The 25354-nt window shown below is 33.5% G+C and overlaps 17 non-coding genes across 17 annotated transcripts; all 17 read left to right on the top strand.

The window, feature by feature from the left end:
- The first annotated feature begins 1410 nt into the window (after positions 1 to 1410).
- On the top strand, positions 1411 to 1493 carry TRNAL-CAG (transfer RNA leucine (anticodon CAG)). The gene has a single exon. It is a non-coding gene; the product is annotated as a tRNA-Leu (tRNA).
- Positions 1494 to 3423: 1930 nt separating this feature from the next.
- Positions 3424 to 3506, top strand: TRNAL-CAG (transfer RNA leucine (anticodon CAG)). Its single transcript has one exon. It is a non-coding gene; the product is annotated as a tRNA-Leu (tRNA).
- A 1939-nt stretch (positions 3507 to 5445) lies between these two features.
- On the top strand, positions 5446 to 5528 carry TRNAL-CAG (transfer RNA leucine (anticodon CAG)). Its single transcript has one exon. It is a non-coding gene; the product is annotated as a tRNA-Leu (tRNA).
- A 1938-nt stretch (positions 5529 to 7466) lies between these two features.
- TRNAL-CAG (transfer RNA leucine (anticodon CAG)) lies at positions 7467 to 7549 on the top strand. Its single transcript has one exon. It is a non-coding gene; the product is annotated as a tRNA-Leu (tRNA).
- Positions 7550 to 9488: 1939 nt separating this feature from the next.
- Positions 9489 to 9571, top strand: TRNAL-CAG (transfer RNA leucine (anticodon CAG)). The gene has a single exon. It is a non-coding gene; the product is annotated as a tRNA-Leu (tRNA).
- A 927-nt stretch (positions 9572 to 10498) lies between these two features.
- Positions 10499 to 10581, top strand: TRNAL-CAG (transfer RNA leucine (anticodon CAG)). The gene has a single exon. It is a non-coding gene; the product is annotated as a tRNA-Leu (tRNA).
- Positions 10582 to 11509: 928 nt separating this feature from the next.
- On the top strand, positions 11510 to 11592 carry TRNAL-CAG (transfer RNA leucine (anticodon CAG)). Its single transcript has one exon. It is a non-coding gene; the product is annotated as a tRNA-Leu (tRNA).
- A 928-nt stretch (positions 11593 to 12520) lies between these two features.
- On the top strand, positions 12521 to 12603 carry TRNAL-CAG (transfer RNA leucine (anticodon CAG)). Its single transcript has one exon. It is a non-coding gene; the product is annotated as a tRNA-Leu (tRNA).
- A 1939-nt stretch (positions 12604 to 14542) lies between these two features.
- Positions 14543 to 14625, top strand: TRNAL-CAG (transfer RNA leucine (anticodon CAG)). Its single transcript has one exon. It is a non-coding gene; the product is annotated as a tRNA-Leu (tRNA).
- A 928-nt stretch (positions 14626 to 15553) lies between these two features.
- On the top strand, positions 15554 to 15636 carry TRNAL-CAG (transfer RNA leucine (anticodon CAG)). The gene has a single exon. It is a non-coding gene; the product is annotated as a tRNA-Leu (tRNA).
- Positions 15637 to 16563: 927 nt separating this feature from the next.
- Positions 16564 to 16646, top strand: TRNAL-CAG (transfer RNA leucine (anticodon CAG)). The gene has a single exon. It is a non-coding gene; the product is annotated as a tRNA-Leu (tRNA).
- Positions 16647 to 17574: 928 nt separating this feature from the next.
- On the top strand, positions 17575 to 17657 carry TRNAL-CAG (transfer RNA leucine (anticodon CAG)). The gene has a single exon. It is a non-coding gene; the product is annotated as a tRNA-Leu (tRNA).
- A 928-nt stretch (positions 17658 to 18585) lies between these two features.
- On the top strand, positions 18586 to 18668 carry TRNAL-CAG (transfer RNA leucine (anticodon CAG)). Its single transcript has one exon. It is a non-coding gene; the product is annotated as a tRNA-Leu (tRNA).
- Positions 18669 to 19595: 927 nt separating this feature from the next.
- Positions 19596 to 19678, top strand: TRNAL-CAG (transfer RNA leucine (anticodon CAG)). Its single transcript has one exon. It is a non-coding gene; the product is annotated as a tRNA-Leu (tRNA).
- A 928-nt stretch (positions 19679 to 20606) lies between these two features.
- Positions 20607 to 20689, top strand: TRNAL-CAG (transfer RNA leucine (anticodon CAG)). The gene has a single exon. It is a non-coding gene; the product is annotated as a tRNA-Leu (tRNA).
- A 1939-nt stretch (positions 20690 to 22628) lies between these two features.
- TRNAL-CAG (transfer RNA leucine (anticodon CAG)) lies at positions 22629 to 22711 on the top strand. The gene has a single exon. It is a non-coding gene; the product is annotated as a tRNA-Leu (tRNA).
- A 1939-nt stretch (positions 22712 to 24650) lies between these two features.
- TRNAL-CAG (transfer RNA leucine (anticodon CAG)) lies at positions 24651 to 24733 on the top strand. Its single transcript has one exon. It is a non-coding gene; the product is annotated as a tRNA-Leu (tRNA).
- Positions 24734 to 25354: the final 621 nt, after the last annotated feature.

The raw sequence follows: 25354 nt of genomic DNA, 5'->3' as shown, positions 1-25354 counted from the left end.
GCATTCTATGAATTAGAAAAATAGATACTGCACATCCCCTTTTCAATGTATTTTGGAAACTGCCACATTTGAAGTAATGATTTTCTTTCAATGCAGCTCTCAATCAATCAATACAAAATTCAGGCATTAATTGTAGAGCATGTGAAGATGTTATTTGTGTCAAGCATTTTCTCAAATATTTGGAAAATCCTAAACTATAGGTAATTCCGTGTTAATGTTATTTTTACAATATCTTTTTGATTTATCCAACTTTAAGCATCTTTGAAAAATAATTGAAAAAGCAATGTATTACTAATATTTGAATCAATAGTTTCAACAGCAACATGGACATTGCACCTTTGAAAAAGTAATTTTGGTTAATTAGTTTTATCCAATTTTTATGAAACGTAGTTTTTTATGTGTCAGGATGGCCGAGCGGCCTAAGGCGCTTCGTTCAGGTCGCAGTCTCCTCTGGAGGCGTGGGTTCAAATCCCACTTCTGACAGTGTTCTTCCTTTTCTTCTTTGTTCTACAATGTCTCTTCCTTGTTGCTTGTGAAGAGAAATACTTAAGATATTCACTGCAAATCTGTTTCACAAACCACTTTGAAGAATAATCAACCTTCCATTATTTCTGCTTTATATCAATCAAAGAAAATGTTGCAATCTTTCCTAAAAATATGGACTTAAATACTACTTCAGACATCAATATTATATGTATTTTTTTCTTTTGTCAACATTTTTTCATATACTGAGTTTGCAAAATAAAATATCCCCCAACTTCTGAATCAGGGCTCCATATCTCAGGAGTAAGAACACTGCTCTTTTAAGCCAGTGGTCATGAACACAAACCCTACTTGTACACTCCTTCATAGCATCCAATCAAGGCCATAAGCCAATATCATTAGCCAGTTCTTGGAAAGTTCATAAATGTCTTTTCTATGGTGAGTGAAAATCCACAAGACAACAAATTCTAGACACTTGGAATCCAATCCTGAATAGAGCAAAAAAAATAATTACCGCATTTTTCCTTGGCATTCTATGAATTAGAAAAATAGATACTGCACATCCCCTTTTCAATGTATTTTGGAAACTGCCACATTTGAAGTAATGGTTTTCTTTCAATGCAGCTCTCAATCAATCAATACAAAATTCAGGCATTAATTGTAGAGCATGTGAAGATGTTATTTGTGTCAAGCATTTTCTCAAATATTTGGAAAATCCTAAACTATAGGTAATTCCGTGTTAATGTTATTTTTACAATATCTTTTTGATTTATCCAACCTTAAGCATCTTTGAAAAATAATTGAAAAAGCAATTAGTGCTAATATTTGAATCAATAGTTTCAACAGCAGCATGGACATTGCACCTTTGAAAAAGTAGTTTTGGTTAATTAGTTTTATCCAATTTTTATGAAACTTAGTATTTTATGTGTCAGGATGGCCGAGCGGTCTAAGGCGCTGCGTTCAGGTCGCAGTCTCCTCTGGAGGCGTGGGTTCAAATCCCACTTCTGACAGTGTTCTTCCTTTTCTTCTTTGTTCTACAATGTCTCTTCCTTGTTGCTTGTGAAGAGAAATACTTAAGATATTCACTGCAAATCTGTTTCACAAACAGAATAATCAACCTTCCATTATTTCTGCTTTATATCAATCAAAGAAAATGTTGCAATCTTCCCTAAAAATATGGACTTAAATACTACTTCAGACATCAATATTATATGTATTTTTTTCTTTGGTCAACATTTTTTCATATACTGAGTTTGCAAAATAAAATATCCCCAACTTCTGAATCAGGGCTCCATATCTCAGGAGTAAGAACACTGCTCTTTTAAGCCAGTGGTGTTGAACACAAACCCTACTTGTACACTCCTTCATAGCATCCAATCAAGGCCATAAGCCAATATCATTAGCCAGTTCTTGGAAAGTTCATAAATGTCTTTTCTATGGTGAGTGAAAATCCACAAGACAACAAATTCTAGACACTTGGAATCCAATCCTGAATAGAGCAAAAAAAATAATTACCGCATTTTTCCTTGGCATTCTATGAATTAGAAAAATAGATACTGCACATCCCCTTTTCAATGTATTTTGGAAACTGCCACATTTGGAGTAATGATTTTCTTTCAATGCAGCTCTCAATCAATCAATCCAAAATTCAGGCATTAATTGTAGAGCATGTGAAGATGTTATTTGTATCAAACATTTTCTCAAATATTTGGAAAATCCTAAACTATAGGTAATTCCGTGTTAATGTTATTTTTACAATATCTTTTTGATTTATCCAACTTTAAGCATCTTTGAAAAATAATTGAAAAAGCAATGTATTACTAATATTTGAATCAATAGTTTCAACAGCAGCATGGACATTGCACCTTTGAAAAAGTAATTTTGGTTAATTAGTTTTATCCAATTTTTATGAAACGTAGTTTTTTATGTGTCAGGATGGCCGAGCGGCCTAAGGCGCTGCGTTCAGGTCGCTGTCTCCTCTGGAGGCGTGGGTTCAAATCCCACTTCTGACAGTGTTCTTCCTTTTCTTCTTTGTTCTACAATGTCTCTTCCTTGTTGCTTGTGAAGAGAAATACTTAAGATATTCACTGCAAATCTGTTTCACAAACCACTTTGAAGAATAATCAACTTTCCATTATTTCTGCTTTATATCAATCAAAGAAAATGTTGCAATCTTTCCTAAAAATATGGACTTAAATACTACTTCAGACATCAATATTATATGTATTTTTTTCTTTTGTCAACATTTTTTCATATACTGAGTTTGCAAAATAAAATATCCCCCAACTTCTGAATCAGAGCTCCATATCTCAGGAGTAAGAACACTGCTCTTTTAAGCCAGTGGTCATGAACACAAACCCTACTTGTACACTCCTTCATAGCATCCAATCAAGGCCATAAGCCAATATCATTAGCCAGTTCTTGGAAAGTTCATAAATGTCTTTTCTATGGTGAGTGAAAATCCACAAGACAACAAATTCTAGACACTTGGAATCCAATCCTGAATAGAGCAAAAAAAATAATTACCGCATTTTTCCTTGGCATTCTATGAATTAGAAAAATAGATACTGCACATCCCCTTTTCAATGTATTTTGGAAACTGCCACATTTGAAGTAATGATTTTCTTTCAATGCAGCTCTCAATCAATCAATACAAAATTCAGGCATTAATTGTAGAGCATGTGAAGATGTTATTTGTGTCAAGCATTTTCTCAAATATTTGGAAAATCCTAAACTATAGGTAATTCCGTGTTAATGTTATTTTTACAATATCTTTTTGATTTATCCAACCTTAAGCATCTTTGAAAAATAATTGAAAAAGCAATTTATTACTAATATTTGAATCAATAGTTTCAACAGCAGCATGGACATTGCACCTTTGAAAAAGTAATTTTGGTTAATTAGTTTTATCCAATTTTTATGAAACTTAGTTTTTTATGTGTCAGGATGGCCGAGCGGCCTAAGGCGCTGCGTTCAGGTCGCAGTCTCCTCTGGAGGCGTGGGTTCAAATCCCACTTCTGACAGTGTTCTTCCTTTTCTTCTTTGTTCTACAATGTCTCTTCCTTGTTGCTTGTGAAGAGAAATACTTAAGATATTCACTGCAAATCTGTTTCACAAACCACTTTGAAGAATAATCAACCTTCCATTATTTCTGCTTTATATCAATCAAAGAAAATGTTGCAATCTTTCCTAAAAATATGGACTTAAATACTACTTCAGACATCAATATTATATGTATTTTTTTCTTTTGTCAACATTTTTTCATATACTGAGTTTGTAAAATAAAATATCCCCCAACTTCTGAATCAGGGCTCCATATCTCAGGAGTAAGAACACTGCTCTTTTAAGCCAGTGGTCATGAACACAAACCCTACTTGTACACTCCTTCATAGCATCCAATCAAGGCCATAAGCCAATATCATTAGCCAGTTCTTGGAAAGTTCATAAATGTCTTTTCTATGGTGAGTGAAAATCCACAAGACAACAAATTCTAGACACTTGGAATCCAATCCTGAATAGAGCAAAAAAAATAATTACCGCATTTTTCCTTGGCATTCTATGAATTAGAAAAATAGATACTGCACATCCCCTTTTCAATGTATTTTGGAAACTGCCACATTTGAAGTAATGATTTTCTTTCAATGCAGCTCTCAATCAATCAATACAAAATTCAGGCATTAATTGTAGAGCATGTGAAGATGTTATTTGTGTCAAGCATTTTCTCAAATATTTGGAAAATCCTAAACTATAGGTAATTCCGTGTTAATGTTATTTTTACAATATCTTTTTGATTTATATAACTTTAAGCATCTTTGAAAAATAATTGAAAAAGCAATGTATTACTAATATTTGAATCAATAGTTTCAACAGCAACATGGACATTGCACCTTTGAAAAAGTAATTTTGGTTAATTAGTTTTATCCAATTTTTATGAAACGTAGTTTTTTATGTGTCAGGATGGCCGAGCGGCCTAAGGCGCTTCGTTCAGGTCGCAGTCTCCTCTGGAGGCGTGGGTTCAAATCCCACTTCTGACAGTGTTCTTCCTTTTCTTCTTTGTTCTACAATGTCTCTTCCTTGTTGCTTGTGAAGAGAAATACTTAAGATATTCACTGCAAATCTGTTTCACAAACCACTTTGAAGAATAATCAACCTTCCATTATTTCTGCTTTATATCAATCAAAGAAAATGTTGCAATCTTTCCTAAAAATATGGACTTAAATACTACTTCAGACATCAATATTATATGTATTTTTTTCTTTTGTCAACATTTTTTCATATACTGAGTTTGCAAAATAAAATATCCCCCAACTTCTGAATCAGGGCTCCATATCTCAGGAGTAAGAACACTGCTCTTTTAAGCCAGTGGTCATGAACACAAACCCTACTTGTACACTCCTTCATAGCATCCAATCAAGGCCATAAGCCAATATCATTAGCCAGTTCTTGGAAAGTTCATAAATGTCTTTTCTATGGTGAGTGAAAATCCACAAGACAACAAATTCTAGACACTTGGAATCCAATCCTGAATAGAGCAAAAAAAATAATTACCGCATTTTTCCTTGGCATTCTATGAATTAGAAAAATAGATACTGCACATCCCCTTTTCAATGTATTTTGGAAACTGCCACATTTGAAGTAATGATTTTCTTTCAATGCAGCTCTCAATCAATCAATACAAAATTCAGGCATTAATTGTAGAGCATGTGAAGATGTTATTTGTGTCAAGCATTTTCTCAAATACTTGGAAAATCCTAAACTATAGGTAATTCCGTGTTAATGTTATTTTTACAATATCTTTTTGATTTATCCAACCTTAAGCATCTTTGAAAAATAATTGAAAAAGCAATGTATTACTAATATTTGAATCAATAGTTTCAACAGCAGCATGTACATTGCACCTTTGAAAAAGTAGTTTTGGTTAATTAGTTTTATCCAATTTTTATGAAACTTAGTATTTTATGTGTCAGGATGGCCGAGCGGCCTAAGGCGCTGCGTTCAGGTCGCAGTCTCCTCTGGAGGCGTGGGTTCAAATCCCACTTCTGACAGTGTTCTTCCTTTTCTTCTTTGTTCTACAATGTCTCTTCCTTGTTGCTTGTGAAGAGAAATACTTAAGATATTCACTGCAAATCTGTTTCACAAACCACTTTGAAGAATAATCAACCTTCCATTATTTCTGCTTTATATCAATCAAAGAAAATGTTGCAATCTTCCCTAAAAATATGGACTTAAATACTACTTCAGACATCAATATTATATGTATTTTTTTCTTTGGTCAACATTTTTTCATATACTGAGTTTGCAAAATAAAATATCCCCAACTTCTGAATCAGGGCTCCATATCTCAGGAGTAAGAACACTGCTCTTTTAAGCCAGTGGTGTTGAACACAAACCCTACTTGTACACTCCTTCATAGCATCCAATCAAGGCCATAAGCCAATATCATTAGCCAGTTCTTGGAAAGTTCATAAATGTCTTTTCTATGGTGAGTGAAAATCCACAAGACAACAAATTCTAGACACTTGGAATCCAATCCTGAATAGAGCAAAAAAAATAATTACCGCATTTTTCCTTGGCATTCTATGAATTAGAAAAATAGATACTGCACATCCCCTTTTCAATGTATTTTGGAAACTGCCACATTTGGAGTAATGATTTTCTTTCAATGCAGCTCTCAATCAATCAATCCAAAATTCAGGCATTAATTGTAGAGCATGTGAAGATGTTATTTGTATCAAACATTTTCTCAAATATTTGGAAAATCCTAAACTATAGGTAATTCCGTGTTAATGTTATTTTTACAATATCTTTTTGATTTATCCAACTTTAAGCATCTTTGAAAAATAATTGAAAAAGCAATGTATTACTAATATTTGAATCAATAGTTTCAACAGCAGCATGGACATTGCACCTTTGAAAAAGTAATTTTGGTTAATTAGTTTTATCCAATTTTTATGAAACGTAGTTTTTTATGTGTCAGGATGGCCGAGCGGCCTAAGGCGCTGCGTTCAGGTCGCTGTCTCCTCTGGAGGCGTGGGTTCAAATCCCACTTCTGACAGTGTTCTTCCTTTTCTTCTTTGTTCTACAATGTCTCTTCCTTGTTGCTTGTGAAGAGAAATACTTAAGATATTCACTGCAAATCTGTTTCACAAACCACTTTGAAGAATAATCAACTTTCCATTATTTCTGCTTTATATCAATCAAAGAAAATGTTGCAATCTTTCCTAAAAATATGGACTTAAATACTACTTCAGACATCAATATTATATGTATTTTTTTCTTTTGTCAACATTTTTTCATATACTGAGTTTGCAAAATAAAATATCCCCCAACTTCTGAATCAGAGCTCCATATCTCAGGAGTAAGAACACTGCTCTTTTAAGCCAGTGGTCATGAACACAAACCCTACTTGTACACTCCTTCATAGCATCCAATCAAGGCCATAAGCCAATATCATTAGCCAGTTCTTGGAAAGTTCATAAATGTCTTTTCTATGGTGAGTGAAAATCCACAAGACAACAAATTCTAGACACTTGGAATCCAATCCTGAATAGAGCAAAAAAAATAATTACCGCATTTTTCCTTGGCATTCTATGAATTAGAAAAATAGATACTGCACATCCCCTTTTCAATGTATTTTGGAAACTGCCACATTTGAAGTAATGATTTTCTTTCAATGCAGCTCTCAATCAATCAATACAAAATTCAGGCATTAATTGTAGAGCATGTGAAGATGTTATTTGTGTCAAGCATTTTCTCAAATATTTGGAAAATCCTAAACTATAGGTAATTCCGTGTTAATGTTATTTTTACAATATCTTTTTGATTTATCCAACCTTAAGCATCTTTGAAAAATAATTGAAAAAGCAATTTATTACTAATATTTGAATCAATAGTTTCAACAGCAGCATGGACATTGCACCTTTGAAAAAGTAATTTTGGTTAATTAGTTTTATCCAATTTTTATGAAACTTAGTTTTTTATGTGTCAGGATGGCCGAGCGGCCTAAGGCGCTGCGTTCAGGTCGCAGTCTCCTCTGGAGGCGTGGGTTCAAATCCCACTTCTGACAGTGTTCTTCCTTTTCTTCTTTGTTCTACAATGTCTCTTCCTTGTTGCTTGTGAAGAGAAATACTTAAGATATTCACTGCAAATCTGTTTCACAAACCACTTTGAAGAATAATCAACCTTCCATTATTTCTGCTTTATATCAATCAAAGAAAATGTTGCAATCTTTCCTAAAAATATGGACTTAAATACTACTTCAGACATCAATATTATATGTATTTTTTTCTTTTGTCAACATTTTTTCATATACTGAGTTTGTAAAATAAAATATCCCCCAACTTCTGAATCAGGGCTCCATATCTCAGGAGTAAGAACACTGCTCTTTTAAGCCAGTGGTCATGAACACAAACCCTACTTGTACACTCCTTCATAGCATCCAATCAAGGCCATAAGCCAATATCATTAGCCAGTTCTTGGAAAGTTCATAAATGTCTTTTCTATGGTGAGTGAAAATCCACAAGACAACAAATTCTAGACACTTGGAATCCAATCCTGAATAGAGCAAAAAAAATAATTACCGCATTTTTCCTTGGCATTCTATGAATTAGAAAAATAGATACTGCACATCCCCTTTTCAATGTATTTTGGAAACTGCCACATTTGAAGTAATGATTTTCTTTCAATGCAGCTCTCAATCAATCAATACAAAATTCAGGCATTAATTGTAGAGCATGTGAAGATGTTATTTGTGTCAAGCATTTTCTCAAATATTTGGAAAATCCTAAACTATAGGTAATTCCGTGTTAATGTTATTTTTACAATATCTTTTTGATTTATCCAACTTTAAGCATCTTTGAAAAATAATTGAAAAAGCAATGTATTACTAATATTTGAATCAATAGTTTCAACAGCAACATGGACATTGCACCTTTGAAAAAGTAATTTTGGTTAATTAGTTTTATCCAATTTTTATGAAACGTAGTTTTTTATGTGTCAGGATGGCCGAGCGGCCTAAGGCGCTTCGTTCAGGTCGCAGTCTCCTCTGGAGGCGTGGGTTCAAATCCCACTTCTGACAGTGTTCTTCCTTTTCTTCTTTGTTCTACAATGTCTCTTCCTTGTTGCTTGTGAAGAGAAATACTTAAGATATTCACTGCAAATCTGTTTCACAAACCACTTTGAAGAATAATCAACCTTCCATTATTTCTGCTTTATATCAATCAAAGAAAATGTTGCAATCTTTCCTAAAAATATGGACTTAAATACTACTTCAGACATCAATATTATATGTATTTTTTTCTTTTGTCAACATTTTTTCATATACTGAGTTTGCAAAATAAAATATCCCCCAACTTCTGAATCAGGGCTCCATATCTCAGGAGTAAGAACACTGCTCTTTTAAGCCAGTGGTCATGAACACAAACCCTACTTGTACACTCCTTCATAGCATCCAATCAAGGCCATAAGCCAATATCATTAGCCAGTTCTTGGAAAGTTCATAAATGTCTTTTCTATGGTGAGTGAAAATCCACAAGACAACAAATTCTAGACACTTGGAATCCAATCCTGAATAGAGCAAAAAAAATAATTACCGCATTTTTCCTTGGCATTCTATGAATTAGAAAAATAGATACTGCACATCCCCTTTTCAATGTATTTTGGAAACTGCCACATTTGAAGTAATGATTTTCTTTCAATGCAGCTCTCAATCAATCAATACAAAATTCAGGCATTAATTGTAGAGCATGTGAAGATGTTATTTGTGTCAAGCATTTTCTCAAATACTTGGAAAATCCTAAACTATAGGTAATTCCGTGTTAATGTTATTTTTACAATATCTTTTTGATTTATCCAACCTTAAGCATCTTTGAAAAATAATTGAAAAAGCAATGTATTACTAATATTTGAATCAATAGTTTCAACAGCAGCATGTACATTGCACCTTTGAAAAAGTAGTTTTGGTTAATTAGTTTTATCCAATTTTTATGAAACTTAGTATTTTATGTGTCAGGATGGCCGAGCGGCCTAAGGCGCTGCGTTCAGGTCGCAGTCTCCTCTGGAGGCGTGGGTTCAAATCCCACTTCTGACAGTGTTCTTCCTTTTCTTCTTTGTTCTACAATGTCTCTTCCTTGTTGCTTGTGAAGAGAAATACTTAAGATATTCACTGCAAATCTGTTTCACAAACCACTTTGAAGAATAATCAACCTTCCATTATTTCTGCTTTATATCAATCAAAGAAAATGTTGCAATCTTCCCTAAAAATATGGACTTAAATACTACTTCAGACATCAATATTATATGTATTTTTTTCTTTGGTCAACATTTTTTCATATACTGAGTTTGCAAAATAAAATATCCCCAACTTCTGAATCAGGGCTCCATATCTCAGGAGTAAGAACACTGCTCTTTTAAGCCAGTGGTGTTGAACACAAACCCTACTTGTACACTCCTTCATAGCATCCAATCAAGGCCATAAGCCAATATCATTAGCCAGTTCTTGGAAAGTTCATAAATGTCTTTTCTATGGTGAGTGAAAATCCACAAGACAACAAATTCTAGACACTTGGAATCCAATCCTGAATAGAGCAAAAAAAATAATTACCGCATTTTTCCTTGGCATTCTATGAATTAGAAAAATAGATACTGCACATCCCCTTTTCAATGTATTTTGGAAACTGCCACATTTGAAGTAATGGTTTTCTTTCAATGCAGCTCTCAATCAATCAATACAAAATTCAGGCATTAATTGTAGAGCATGTGAAGATGTTATTTGTGTCAAGCATTTTCTCAAATATTTGGAAAATCCTAAACTATAGGTAATTCCGTGTTAATGTTATTTTTACAATATCTTTTTGATTTATCCAACCTTAAGCATCTTTGAAAAATAATTGAAAAAGCAATTTATTACTAATATTTGAATCAATAGTTTCAACAGCAGCATGTACATTGCACCTTTGAAAAAGTAGTTTTGGTTAATTAGTTTTATCCAATTTTTATGAAACTTAGTATTTTATGTGTCAGGATGGCCGAGCGGCCTAAGGCGCTGCGTTCAGGTCGCAGTCTCCTCTGGAGGCGTGGGTTCAAATCCCACTTCTGACATTGTTCTTCCTTTTCTTCTTTGTTCTACAATGTCTCTTCCTTGTTGCTTGTGAAGAGAAATACTTAAGATATTCACTGCAAATCTGTTTCACAAACCACTTTGAAGAATAATCAACCTTCCATTATTTCTGCTTTATATCAATCAAAGAAAATGTTGCAATCTTCCCTAAAAATATGGACTTAAATACTACTTCAGACATCAATATTATATGTATTTTTTTCTTTGGTCAACATTTTTTCATATACTGAGTTTGCAAAATAAAATATCCCCCAACTTCTGAATCAGGGCTCCATATCTCAGGAGTAAGAACACTGCTCTTTTAAGCCAGTGGTGTTGAACACAAACCCTACTTGTACACTCCTTCATAGCATCCAATCAAGGCCATAAGCCAATATCATTAGCCAGTTCTTGGAAAGTTCATAAATGTCTTTTCTATGGTGAGTGAAAATCCACAAGACAACAAATTCTAGACACTTGGAATCCAATCCTGAATAGAGCAAAAAAAATAATTACCGCATTTTTCCTTGGCATTCTATGAATTAGAAAAATAGATACTGCACATCCCCTTTTCAATGTATTTTGGAAACTGCCACATTTGGAGTAATGATTTTCTTTCAATGCAGCTCTCAATCAATCAATCCAAAATTCAGGCATTAATTGTAGAGCATGTGAAGATGTTATTTGTATCAAGCATTTTCTCAAATATTTGGAAAATCCTAAACTATAGGTAATTCCGTGTTAATGTTATTTTTACAATATCTTTTTGATTTATCCAACTTTAAGCATCTTTGAAAAATAATTGAAAAAGCAATGTATTACTAATATTTGAATCAATAGTTTCAACAGCAGCATGGACATTGCACCTTTGAAAAAGTAATTTTGGTTAATTAGTTTTATCCAATTTTTATGAAACGTAGTTTTTTATGTGTCAGGATGGCCGAGCGGTCTAAGGCGCTGCGTTCAGGTCGCAGTCTCCTCTGGAGGCGTGGATTCAAATCCCACTTCTGACAGTGTTCTTCCTTTTCTTCTTTGTTCTACAATGTCTCTTCCTTGTTGCTTGTGAAGAGAAATACTTAAGATATTCACTGCAAATCTGTTTCACAAACCACTTTGAAGAATAATCAACCTTCCATTATTTCTGCTTTATATCAATCAAAGAAAATGTTGCAATCTTTCCTAAAAATATGGACTTAAATACTACTTCAGACATCAATATTATATGTATTTTTTTCTTTTGTCAACATTTTTTCATATACTGAGTTTGCAAAATAAAATATCCCCCAACTTCTGAATCAGGGCTCCATATCTCAGGAGTAAGAACACTGCTCTTTTAAGCCAGTGGTCATGAACACAAACCCTACTTGTACACTCCTTCATAGCATCCAATCAAGGCCATAAGCCAATATCATTAGCCAGTTCTTGGAAAGTTCATAAATGTCTTTTCTATGGTGAGTGAAAATCCACAAGACAACAAATTCTAGACACTTGGAATCCAATCCTGAATAGAGCAAAAAAAATAATTACCGCATTTTTCCTTGGCATTCTATGAATTAGAAAAATAGATACTGCACATCCCCTTTTCAATGTATTTTGGAAACTGCCACATTTGAAGTAATGGTTTTCTTTCAATGCAGCTCTCAATCAATCAATACAAAATTCAGGCATTAATTGTAGAGCATGTGAAGATGTTATTTGTGTCAAGCATTTTCTCAAATATTTGGAAAATCCTAAACTATAGGTAATTCCGTGTTAATGTTATTTTTACAATATCTTTTTGATTTATCCAACCTTAAGCATCTTTGAAAAATAATTGAAAAAGCAATTTAGTACTAATATTTGAATCAATAGTTTCAACAGCAGCATGGACATTGCACCTTTGAAAAAGTAGTTTTGGTTAATTAGTTTTATCCAATTTTTATGAAACTTAGTATTTTATGTGTCAGGATGGCCGAGCGGTCTAAGGCGCTGCGTTCAGGTCGCAGTCTCCTCTGGAGGCGTGGGTTCAAATCCCACTTCTGACAGTGTTCTTCCTTTTCTTCTTTGTTCTACAATGTCTCTTCCTTGTTGCTTGTGAAGAGAAATACTTAAGATATTCACTGCAAATCTGTTTCACAAACCACTTTGAAGAATAATCAACCTTCCATTATTTCTGCTTTATATCAATCAAAGAAAATGTTGCAATCTTCCCTAAAAATATGGACTTAAATACTACTTCAGACATCAATATTATATGTATTTTTTTCTTTGGTCAACATTTTTTCATATACTGAGTTTGCAAAATAAAATATCCCCAACTTCTGAATCAGGGCTCCATATCTCAGGAGTAAGAACACTGCTCTTTTAAGCCAGTGGTGTTGAACACAAACCCTACTTGTACACTCCTTCATAGCATCCAATCAAGGCCATAAGCCAATATCATTAGCCAGTTCTTGGAAAGTTCATAAATGTCTTTTCTATGGTGAGTGAAAATCCACAAGACAACAAATTCTAGACACTTGGAATCCAATCCTGAATAGAGCAAAAAAAAATAATTACCGCATTTTTCCTTGGCATTCTATGAATTAGAAAAATAGATACTGCACATCCCCTTTTCAATGTATTTTGGAAACTGCCACATTTGGAGTAATGATTTTCTTTCAATGCAGCTCTCAATCAATCAATCCAAAATTCAGGCATTAATTGTAGAGCATGTGAAGATGTTATTTGTATCAAACATTTTCTCAAATATTTGGAAAATCCTAAACTATAGGTAATTCCGTGTTAATGTTATTTTTACAATATCTTTTTGATTTATCCAACTTTAAGCATCTTTGAAAAATAATTGAAAAAGCAATGTATTACTAATATTTGAATCAATAGTTTCAACAGCAGCATGGACATTGCACCTTTGAAAAAGTAATTTTGGTTAATTAGTTTTATCCAATTTTTATGAAACGTAGTTTTTTATGTGTCAGGATGGCCGAGCGGCCTAAGGCGCTGCGTTCAGGTCGCTGTCTCCTCTGGAGGCGTGGGTTCAAATCCCACTTCTGACAGTGTTCTTCCTTTTCTTCTTTGTTCTACAATGTCTCTTCCTTGTTGCTTGTGAAGAGAAATACTTAAGATATTCACTGCAAATCTGTTTCACAAACCACTTTGAAGAATAATCAACTTTCCATTATTTCTGCTTTATATCAATCAAAGAAAATGTTGCAATCTTTCCTAAAAATATGGACTTAAATACTACTTCAGACATCAATATTATATGTATTTTTTTCTTTTGTCAACATTTTTTCATATACTGAGTTTGCAAAATAAAATATCCCCCAACTTCTGAATCAGAGCTCCATATCTCAGGAGTAAGAACACTGCTCTTTTAAGCCAGTGGTCATGAACACAAACCCTACTTGTACACTCCTTCATAGCATCCAATCAAGGCCATAAGCCAATATCATTAGCCAGTTCTTGGAAAGTTCATAAATGTCTTTTCTATGGTGAGTGAAAATCCACAAGACAACAAATTCTAGACACTTGGAATCCAATCCTGAATAGAGCAAAAAAAATAATTACCGCATTTTTCCTTGGCATTCTATGAATTAGAAAAATAGATACTGCACATCCCCTTTTCAATGTATTTTGGAAACTGCCACATTTGAAGTAATGATTTTCTTTCAATGCAGCTCTCAATCAATCAATACAAAATTCAGGCATTAATTGTAGAGCATGTGAAGATGTTATTTGTGTCAAGCATTTTCTGAAATATTTGGAAAATCCTAAACTATAGGTAATTCCGTGTTAATGTTATTTTTACAATATCTTTTTGATTTATCCAACCTTAAGCATCTTTGAAAAATAATTGAAAAAGCAATTTATTACTAATATTTGAATCAATAGTTTCAACAGCAGCATGGACATTGCACCTTTGAAAAAGTAATTTTGGTTAATTAGTTTTATCCAATTTTTATGAAACTTAGTTTTTTATGTGTCAGGATGGCCGAGCGGTCTAAGGCGCTGCGTTCAGGTCGCAGTCTCCTCTGGAGGCGTGGGTTCAAATCCCACTTCTGACAGTGTTCTTCCTTTTCTTCTTTGTTCTACAATGTCTCTTCCTTGTTGCTTGTGAAGAGAAATACTTAAGATATTCACTGCAAATCTGTTTCACAAACCACTTTGAAGAATAATCAACCTTCCATTATTTCTGCTTTATATCAATCAAAGAAAATGTTGCAATCTTTCCTAAAAATATGGACTTAAATACTACTTCAGACATCAATATTATATGTATTTTTTTCTTTGGTCAACATTTTTTCATATACTGAGTTTGCAAAATAAAATATCCCCCAACTTCTGAATCAGGGCTCCATATCTCAGGAGTAAGAACACTGCTCTTTTAAGCCAGTGGTCATGAACACAAACCCTACTTGTACACTCCTTCATAGCATCCAATCAAGGCCATAAGCCAATATCATTAGCCAGTTCTTGGAAAGTTCATAAATGTCTTTTCTATGGTGAGTGAAAATCCACAAGACAACAAATTCTAGACACTTGGAATCCAATCCTGAATAGAGCAAAAAAAATAATTACCGCATTTTTCCTTGGCATTCTATGAATTAGAAAAATAGATACTGCACATCCCCTTTTCAATGTATTTTGGAAACTGCCACATTTGAAGTAATGATTTTCTTTCAATGCAGCTCTCAATCAATCAATACAAAATTCAGGCATTAATTGTAGAGCATGTGAAGATGTTATTTGTGTCAAGCATTTTCTCAAATACTTGGAAAATCCTAAACTATAGGTAATTCCGTGTTAATGTTATTTTTACAATATCTTTTTGATTTATCCAACCTTAAGCATCTTTGAAAAATAATTGAAAAAGCAATGTATTACTAATATTTGAATCAATAGTTTCAACAGCAGCATGTACATTGCACCTTTGAAAAAGTAGTTTTGGTTAATTAGTTTTATCCAATTTTTATGAAACTTAGTATTTTATGTGTCAGGATGGCCGAGCGGCCTAAGGCGCTGCGTTCAGGTCGCAGTCTCCTCTGGAGGCGTGGGTTCAAATCCCACTTCTGACAGTGTTCTTCCTTTTCTTCTTTGTTCTACAATGTCTCTTCCTTGTTGCTTGTGAAGAGAAATACTTAAGATATTCACTGCAAATCTGTTTCACAAACCACTTTGAAGAATAATCAACCTTCCATTATTTCTGCTTTATATCAATCAAAGAAAATGTTGCAATCTTCCCTAAAAATATGGACTTAAATACTACTTCAGACATCAATATTATATGTATTTTTTTCTTTGGTCAACATTTTTTCATATACTGAGTTTGCAAAATAAAATATCCCCAACTTCTGAATCAGGGCTCCATATCTCAGGAGTAAGAACACTGCTCTTTTAAGCCAGTGGTGTTGAACACAAACCCTACTTGTACACTCCTTCATAGCATCCAATCAAGGCCATAAGCCAATATCATTAGCCAGTTCTTGGAAAGTTCATAAATGTCTTTTCTATGGTGAGTGAAAATCCACAAGACAACAAATTCTAGACACTTGGAATCCAATCCTGAATAGAGCAAAAAAAATAATTACCGCATTTTTCCTTGGCATTCTATGAATTAGAAAAATAGATACTGCACATCCCCTTTTCAATGTATTTTGGAAACTGCCACATTTGAAGTAATGGTTTTCTTTCAATGCAGCTCTCAATCAATCAATACAAAATTCAGGCATTAATTGTAGAGCATGTGAAGATGTTATTTGTGTCAAGCATTTTCTCAAATATTTGGAAAATCCTAAACTATAGGTAATTCCGTGTTAATGTTATTTTTACAATATCTTTTTGATTTATCCAACCTTAAGCATCTTTGAAAAATAATTGAAAAAGCAATTTATTACTAATATTTGAATCAATAGTTTCAACAGCAGCATGTACATTGCACCTTTGAAAAAGTAGTTTTGGTTAATTAGTTTTATCCAATTTTTATGAAACTTAGTATTTTATGTGTCAGGATGGCCGAGCGGCCTAAGGCGCTGCGTTCAGGTCGCAGTCTCCTCTGGAGGCGTGGGTTCAAATCCCACTTCTGACAGTGTTCTTCCTTTTCTTCTTTGTTCTACAATGTCTCTTCCTTGTTGCTTGTGAAGAGAAATACTTAAGATATTCACTGCAAATCTGTTTCACAAACCACTTTGAAGAATAATCAACCTTCCATTATTTCTGCTTTATATCAATCAAAGAAAATGTTGCAATCTTCCCTAAAAATATGGACTTAAATACTACTTCAGACATCAATATTATATGTATTTTTTTCTTTGGTCAACATTTTTTCATATACTGAGTTTGCAAAATAAAATATCCCCCAACTTCTGAATCAGGGCTCCATATCTCAGGAGTAAGAACACTGCTCTTTTAAGCCAGTGGTGTTGAACACAAACCCTACTTGTACACTCCTTCATAGCATCCAATCAAGGCCATAAGCCAATATCATTAGCCAGTTCTTGGAAAGTTCATAAATGTCTTTTCTATGGTGAGTGAAAATCCACAAGACAACAAATTCTAGACACTTGGAATCCAATCCTGAATAGAGCAAAAAAAATAATTACCGCATTTTTCCTTGGCATTCTATGAATTAGAAAAATAGATACTGCACATCCCCTTTTCAATGTATTTTGGAAACTGCCACATTTGGAGTAATGATTTTCTTTCAATGCAGCTCTCAATCAATCAATCCAAAATTCAGGCATTAATTGTAGAGCATGTGAAGATGTTATTTGTATCAAGCATTTTCTCAAATATTTGGAAAATCCTAAACTATAGGTAATTCCGTGTTAATGTTATTTTTACAATATCTTTTTGATTTATCCAACTTTAAGCATCTTTGAAAAATAATTGAAAAAGCAATGTATTACTAATATTTGAATCAATAGTTTCAACAGCAGCATGGACATTGCACCTTTGAAAAAGTAATTTTGGTTAATTAGTTTTATCCAATTTTTATGAAACGTAGTTTTTTATGTGTCAGGATGGCCGAGCGGTCTAAGGCGCTGCGTTCAGGTCGCAGTCTCCTCTGGAGGCATGGGTTCAAATCCCACTTCTGACAGTGTTCTTCCTTTTCTTCTTTGTTCTACAATGTCTCTTCCTTGTTGCTTGTGAAGAGAAATACTTAAGATATTCACTGCAAATCTGTTTCACAAACCACTTTGAAGAATAATCAACCTTCCATTATTTCTGCTTTATATCAATCAAAGAAAATGTTGCAATCTTTCCTAAAAATATGGACTTAAATACTACTTCAGACATCAATATTATATGTATTTTTTTCTTTTGTCAACATTTTTTCATATACTGAGTTTGCAAAATAAAATATCCCCCAACTTCTGAATCAGGGCTCCATATCTCAGGAGTAAGAACACTGCTCTTTTAAGCCAGTGGTCATGAACACAAACCCTACTTGTACACTCCTTCATAGCATCCAATCAAGGCCATAAGCCAATATCATTAGCCAGTTCTTGGAAAGTTCATAAATGTCTTTTCTATGGTGAGTGAAAATCCACAAGACAACAAATTCTAGACACTTGGAATCCAATCCTGAATAGAGCAAAAAAAATAATTACCGCATTTTTCCTTGGCATTCTATGAATTAGAAAAATAGATACTGCACATCCCCTTTTCAATGTATTTTGGAAACTGCCACATTTGAAGTAATGGTTTTCTTTCAATGCAGCTCTCAATAAATCAATACAAAATTCAGGCATTAATTGTGGAGCATGTGAAGATGTTATTTGTGTCAAGCATTTTCTCAAATATTTGGAAAATCCTAAACTATAGGTAATTCCGTGTTAATGTTATTTTTACAATATCTTTTTGATTTATCCAACCTTAAGCATCTTTGAAAAATAATTGAAAAAGCAATTTATTACTAATATTTGAATCAATAGTTTCAACAGCAGCATGGACATTGCACCTTTGAAAAAGTAGTTTTGGTTAATTAGTTTTATCCAATTTTTATGAAACTTAGTATTTTATGTGTCAGGATGGCCGAGCGGTCTAAGGCGCTGTGTTCAGGTCGCAGTCTCCTCTGGAGGTGTGGGTTCAAATCCCACTTCTGACAGTGTTCTTCCTTTTCTTCTTTGTTCTACAATGTCTCTTCCTTGTTGCTTGTGAAGAGAAATACTTAAGATATTCACTGCAAATCTGTTTCACAAACCACTTTGAAGAATAATCAACCTTCCATTATTTCTGCTTTATATCAATCAAAGAAAACGTTGCAATCTTCCCTAAAAATATGGACTTAAATACTACTTCAGACATCAATATTATATGTATTTTTTTCTTTGGTCAACATTTTTTCATATACTGAGTTTGCAAAATAAAATATCCCCAACTTCTGAATCAGGGCTCCATATCTCAGGAGTAAGAACACTGCTCTTTTAAGCCAGTGGTGTTGAAAACAAACCCTACTTGTACACTCCTTCATAGCATCCAATCAAGGCCATAAGCCAATATCATTAGCCAGTTCTTGGAAAGTTCATAAATGTCTTTTCTATGGTGAGTGAAAATCCACAAGACAACAAATTCTAGACACTTGGAATCCAATCCTGAATAGAGCAAAAAAAATAATTACCGCATTTTTCCTTGGCATTCTATGAATTAGAAAAATAGATACTGCACATCCCCTTTTCAATGTATTTTGGAAACTGCCACATTTGAAGTAATGGTTTTCTTTCAATGCAGCTCTCAATCAATCAATCCAAAATTCAGGCATTAATTGTAGAGCATGTGAAGATGTTATTTGTGTCAAGCATTTTCTCAAATATTTGGAAAATCCTAAACTATAGGTAATTCCGTGTTAATGTTATTTTTACAATATCTTTTTGATTTATCCAACCTTAAGCATCTTTGAAAAATAATTGAAAAAGCAATTTAGTACTAATATTTGAATCAATAGTTTCAACAGCAGCATGGACATTGCACCTTTGAAAAAGTAGTTTTGGTTAATTAGTTTTATCCAATTTTTATGAAACTTAGTATTTTATGTGTCAGGATGGCCGAGCGGTCTAAGGCGCTGCGTTCAGGTCGCAGTCTCCTCTGGAGGCGTGGGTTCAAATCCCACTTCTGACAGTGTTCTTCCTTTTCTTCTTTGTTCTACAATGTCTCTTCCTTGTTGCTTGTGAAGAGAAATACTTAAGATATTCACTGCAAATCTGTTTCACAAACCACTTTGAAGAATAATCAACCTTCCATTATTTCTGCTTTATATCAATCAAAGAAAATGTTGCAATCTTCCCTAAAAATATGGACTTAAATACTACTTCAGACATCAATATTATATGTATTTTTTTCTTTGGTCAACATTTTTTCATATACTGAGTTTGCAAAATAAAATATCCCCCAACTTCTGAATCAGGGCTCCATATCTCAGGAGTAAGAACACTGCTCTTTTAAGCCAGTGGTCATGAACACAAACCCTACTTGTACACTCCTTCATAGCATCCAATCAAGGCCATAAGCCAATATCATTAGCCAGTTCTTGGAAAGTTCATAAATGTCTTTTCTATGGTGAGTGAAAATCCACAAGACAACAAATTCTAGACACTTGGAATCCAATCCTGAATAGAGCAAAAAAAATAATTACCGCATTTTTCCTTGGCATTCTATGAATTAGAAAAATAGATACTGCACATCCCCTTTTCAATGTATTTTGGAAACTGCCACATTTGAAGTAATGGTTTTCTTTCAATGCAGCTCTCAATCAATCAATACAAAATTCAGGCATTAATTGTAGAGCATGTGAAGATGTTATTTGTGTCAAGCATTTTCTCAAATATTTGGAAAATCCTAAACTATAGGTAATTCCGTGTTAATGTTATTTTTACAATATCTTTTTGATTTATCCAACCTTAAGCATCTTTGAAAAATAATTGAAAAAGCAATTTAGTACTAATATTTGAATCAATAGTTTCAACAGCAGCATGGACATTGCACCTTTGAAAAAGTAGTTTTGGTTAATTAGTTTTATCCAATTTTTATGAAACTTAGTATTTTATGTGTCAGGATGGCCGAGCGGTCTAAGGCGCTGCGTTCAGGTCGCAGTCTCCTCTGGAGGCGTGGGTTCAAATCCCACTTCTGACAGTGTTCTTCCTTTTCTTCTTTGTTCTACAATGTCTCTTCCTTGTTGCTTGTGAAGAGAAATACTTAAGATATTCACTGCAAATCTGTTTCACAAACCACTTTGAAGAATAATCAACCTTCCATTATTTCTGCTTTATATCAATCAAAGAAAATGTTGCAATCTTCCCTAAAAATATGGACTTAAATACTACTTCAGACATCAATATTATATGTATTTTTTTCTTTGGTCAACATTTTTTCATATACTGAGTTTGCAAAATAAAATATCCCCAACTTCTGAATCAGGGCTCCATATCTCAGGAGTAAGAACACTGCTCTTTTAAGCCAGTGGTGTTGAACACAAACCCTACTTGTACACTCCTTCATAGCATCCAATCAAGGCCATAAGCCAATATCATTAGCCAGTTCTTGGAAAGTTCATAAATGTCTTTTCTATGGTGAGTGAAAATCCACAAGACAACAAATTCTAGACACTTGGAATCCAATCCTGAATAGAGCAAAAAAAAATAATTACCGCATTTTTCCTTGGCATTCTATGAATTAGAAAAATAGATACTGCACATCCCCTTTTCAATGTATTTTGGAAACTGCCACATTTGGAGTAATGATTTTCTTTCAATGCAGCTCTCAATCAATCAATCCAAAATTCAGGCATTAATTGTAGAGCATGTGAAGATGTTATTTGTATCAAACATTTTCTCAAATATTTGGAAAATCCTAAACTATAGGTAATTCCGTGTTAATGTTATTTTTACAATATCTTTTTGATTTATCCAACTTTAAGCATCTTTGAAAAATAATTGAAAAAGCAATGTATTACTAATATTTGAATCAATAGTTTCAACAGCAGCATGGACATTGCACCTTTGAAAAAGTAATTTTGGTTAATTAGTTTTATCCAATTTTTATGAAACGTAGTTTTTTATGTGTCAGGATGGCCGAGCGGCCTAAGGCGCTGCGTTCAGGTCGCTGTCTCCTCTGGAGGCGTGGGTTCAAATCCCACTTCTGACAGTGTTCTTCCTTTTCTTCTTTGTTCTACAATGTCTCTTCCTTGTTGCTTGTGAAGAGAAATACTTAAGATATTCACTGCAAATCTGTTTCACAAACCACTTTGAAGAATAATCAACCTTCCATTATTTCTGCTTTATATCAATCAAAGAAAATGTTGCAATCTTTCCTAAAAATATGGACTTAAATACTACTTCAGACATCAATATTATATGTATTTTTTTCTTTTGTCAACATTTTTTCATATACTGAGTTTGCAAAATAAAATATCCCCCAACTTCTGAATCAGAGCTCCATATCTCAGGAGTAAGAACACTGCTCTTTTAAGCCAATGGTCATGAACACAAACCCTACTTGTACACTCCTTCATAGCATCCAATCAAGGCCATAAGCCAATATCATTAGCCAGTTCTTGGAAAGTTCATAAATGTCTTTTCTATGGTGAGTGAAAATCCACAAGACAACAAATTCTAGACACTTGGAATCCAATCCTGAATAGAGCAAAAAAAATAATTACCGCATTTTTCCTTGGCATTCTATGAATTAGAAAAATAGATACTGCACATCCCCTTTTCAATGTATTTTGGAAACTGCCACATTTGAAGTAATGATTTTCTTTCAATGCAGCTCTCAATCAATCAATACAAAATTCAGGCATTAATTGTAGAGCATGTGAAGATGTTATTTGTGTCAAGCATTTTCTCAAATATTTGGAAAATCCTAAACTATAGGTAATTCCGTGTTAATGTTATTTTTACAATATCTTTTTGATTTATCCAACCTTAAGCATCTTTGAAAAATAATTGAAAAAGCAATTTATTACTAATATTTGAATCAATAGTTTCAACAGCAGCATGGACATTGCACCTTTGAAAAAGTAATTTTGGTTAATTAGTTTTATCCAATTTTTATGAAACTTAGTTTTTTATGTGTCAGGATGGCCGAGCGGCCTAAGGCGCTGCGTTCAGGTCGCAGTCTCCTCTGGAGGCGTGGGTTCAAATCCCACTTCTGACAGTGTTCTTCCTTTTCTTCTTTGTTCTACAATGTCTCTTCCTTGTTGCTTGTGAAGAGAAATACTTAAGATATTCACTGCAAATCTGTTTCACAAACCACTTTGAAGAATAATCAACCTTCCATTATTTCTGCTTTATATCAATCAAAGAAAATGTTGCAATCTTTCCTAAAAATATGGACTTAAATACTACTTCAGACATCAATATTATATGTATTTTTTTCTTTTGTCAACATTTTTTCATATACTGAGTTTGCAAAATAAAATATCCCCCAACTTCTGAATCAGGGCTCCATATCTCAGGAGTAAGAACACTGCTCTTTTAAGCCAGTGGTCATGAACACAAACCCTACTTGTACACTCCTTCATAGCATCCAATCAAGGCCATAAGCCAATATCATTAGCCAGTTCTTGGAAAGTTCATAAATGTCTTTTCTATGGTGAGTGAAAATCCACAAGACAACAAATTCTAGACACTTGGAATCCAATCCTGAATAGAGCAAAAAAAATAATTACCGCATTTTTCCTTGGCATTCTATGAATTAGAAAAATAGATACTGCACATCCCCTTTTCAATGTATTTTGGAAACTGCCACATTTGAAGTAATGATTTTCTTTCAATGCAGCTCTCAATCAATCAATACAAAATTCAGGCATTAATTGTAGAGCATGTGAAGATGTTATTTGTGTCAAGCATTTTCTCAAATATTTGGAAAATCCTAAACTATAGGTAATTCCGTGTTAATGTTATTTTTACAATATCTTTTTGATTTATCCAACTTTAAGCATCTTTGAAAAATAATTGAAAAAGCAATGTATTACTAATATTTGAATCAATAGTTTCAACAGCAGCATGGACATTGCACCTTTGAAAAAGTAATTTTGGTTAATTAGTTTTATCCAATTTTTATGAAACGTAGTTTTTTATGTGTCAGGATGGCCGAGCGGCCTAAGGCGCTTCGTTCAGGTCGCAGTCTCCTCTGGAGGCGTGGGTTCAAATCCCACTTCTGACAGTGTTCTTCCTTTTCTTCTTTGTTCTACAATGTCTCTTCCTTGTTGCTTGTGAAGAGAAATACTTAAGATATTCACTGCAAATCTGTTTCACAAACCACTTTGAAGAATAATCAACCTTCCATTATTTCTGCTTTATATCAATCAAAGAAAATGTTGCAATCTTTCCTAAAAATATGGACTTAAATACTACTTCAGACATCAATATTATATGTATTTTTTTCTTTGGTCAACATTTTTTCATATACTGAGTTTGCAAAATAAAATATCCCCCAACTTCTGAATCAGGGCTCCATATCTCAGGAGTAAGAACACTGCTCTTTTAAGCCAGTGGTCATGAACACAAACCCTACTTGTACACTCCTTCATAGCATCCAATCAAGGCCATAAGCCAATATCATTAGCCAGTTCTTGGAAAGTTCATAAATGTCTTTTCTATGGTGAGTGAAAATCCACAAGACAACAAATTCTAGACACTTGGAATCCAATCCTGAATAGAGCAAAAAAAATAATTACCGCATTTTTCCTTGGCATTCTATGAATTAGAAAAATAGATACTGCACATCCCCTTTTCAATGTATTTTGGAAACTGCCACATTTGAAGTAATGATTTTCTTTCAATGCAGCTCTCAATCAATCAATACAAAATTCAGGCATTAATTGTAGAGCATGTGAAGATGTTATTTGTGTCAAGCATTTTCTCAAATACTTGGAAAATCCTAAACTATAGGTAATTCCGTGTTAATGTTATTTTTACAATATCTTTTTGATTTATCCAACCTTAAGCATCTTTGAAAAATAATTGAAAAAGCAATTTATTACTAATATTTGAATCAATAGTTTCAACAGCAGCATGTACATTGCACCTTTGAAAAAGTAGTTTTGGTTAATTAGTTTTATCCAATTTTTATGAAACTTAGTATTTTATGTGTCAGGATGGCCGAGCGGCCTAAGGCGCTGCGTTCAGGTCGCAGTCTCCTCTGGAGGCGTGGGTTCAAATCCCACTTCTGACAGTGTTCTTCCTTTTCTTCTTTGTTCTACAATGTCTCTTCCTTGTTGCTTGTGAAGAGAAATACTTAAGATATTCACTGCAAATCTGTTTCACAAACCACTTTGAAGAATAATCAACCTTCCATTATTTCTGCTTTATATCAATCAAAGAAAATGTTGCAATCTTCCCTAAAAATATGGACTTAAATACTACTTCAGACATCAATATTATATGTATTTTTTTCTTTGGTCAACATTTTTTCATATACTGAGTTTGCAAAATAAAATATCCCCCAACTTCTGAATCAGGGCTCCATATCTCAGGAGTAAGAACACTGCTCTTTTAAGCCAGTGGTGTTGAACACAAACCCTACTTGTACACTCCTTCATAGCATCCAATCAAGGCCATAAGCCAATATCATTAGCCAGTTCTTGGAAAGTTCATAAATGTCTTTTCTATGGTGAGTGAAAATCCACAAGACAACAAATTCTAGACACTTGGAATCCAATCCTGAATAGAGCAAAAAAAATAATTACCGCATTTTTCCTTGGCATTCTATGAATTAGAAAAATAGATACTGCACATCCAAAATTCAGGCATTAATTGTAGAGCATGTGAAGATGTTATTTGTATCAAGCATTTT

The sequence above is a fragment of the Taudactylus pleione genome, unplaced genomic scaffold, assembly GCF_031769625.1.
Source record: "Taudactylus pleione unplaced genomic scaffold, aTauple2 ptg000177l, whole genome shotgun sequence".
Lineage (NCBI taxonomy): Eukaryota > Metazoa > Chordata > Amphibia > Anura > Myobatrachidae > Taudactylus > Taudactylus pleione.
Note: the sequence above shows the minus strand (reverse complement) of the source record. Positions and strands in the feature narration are given on the sequence as shown.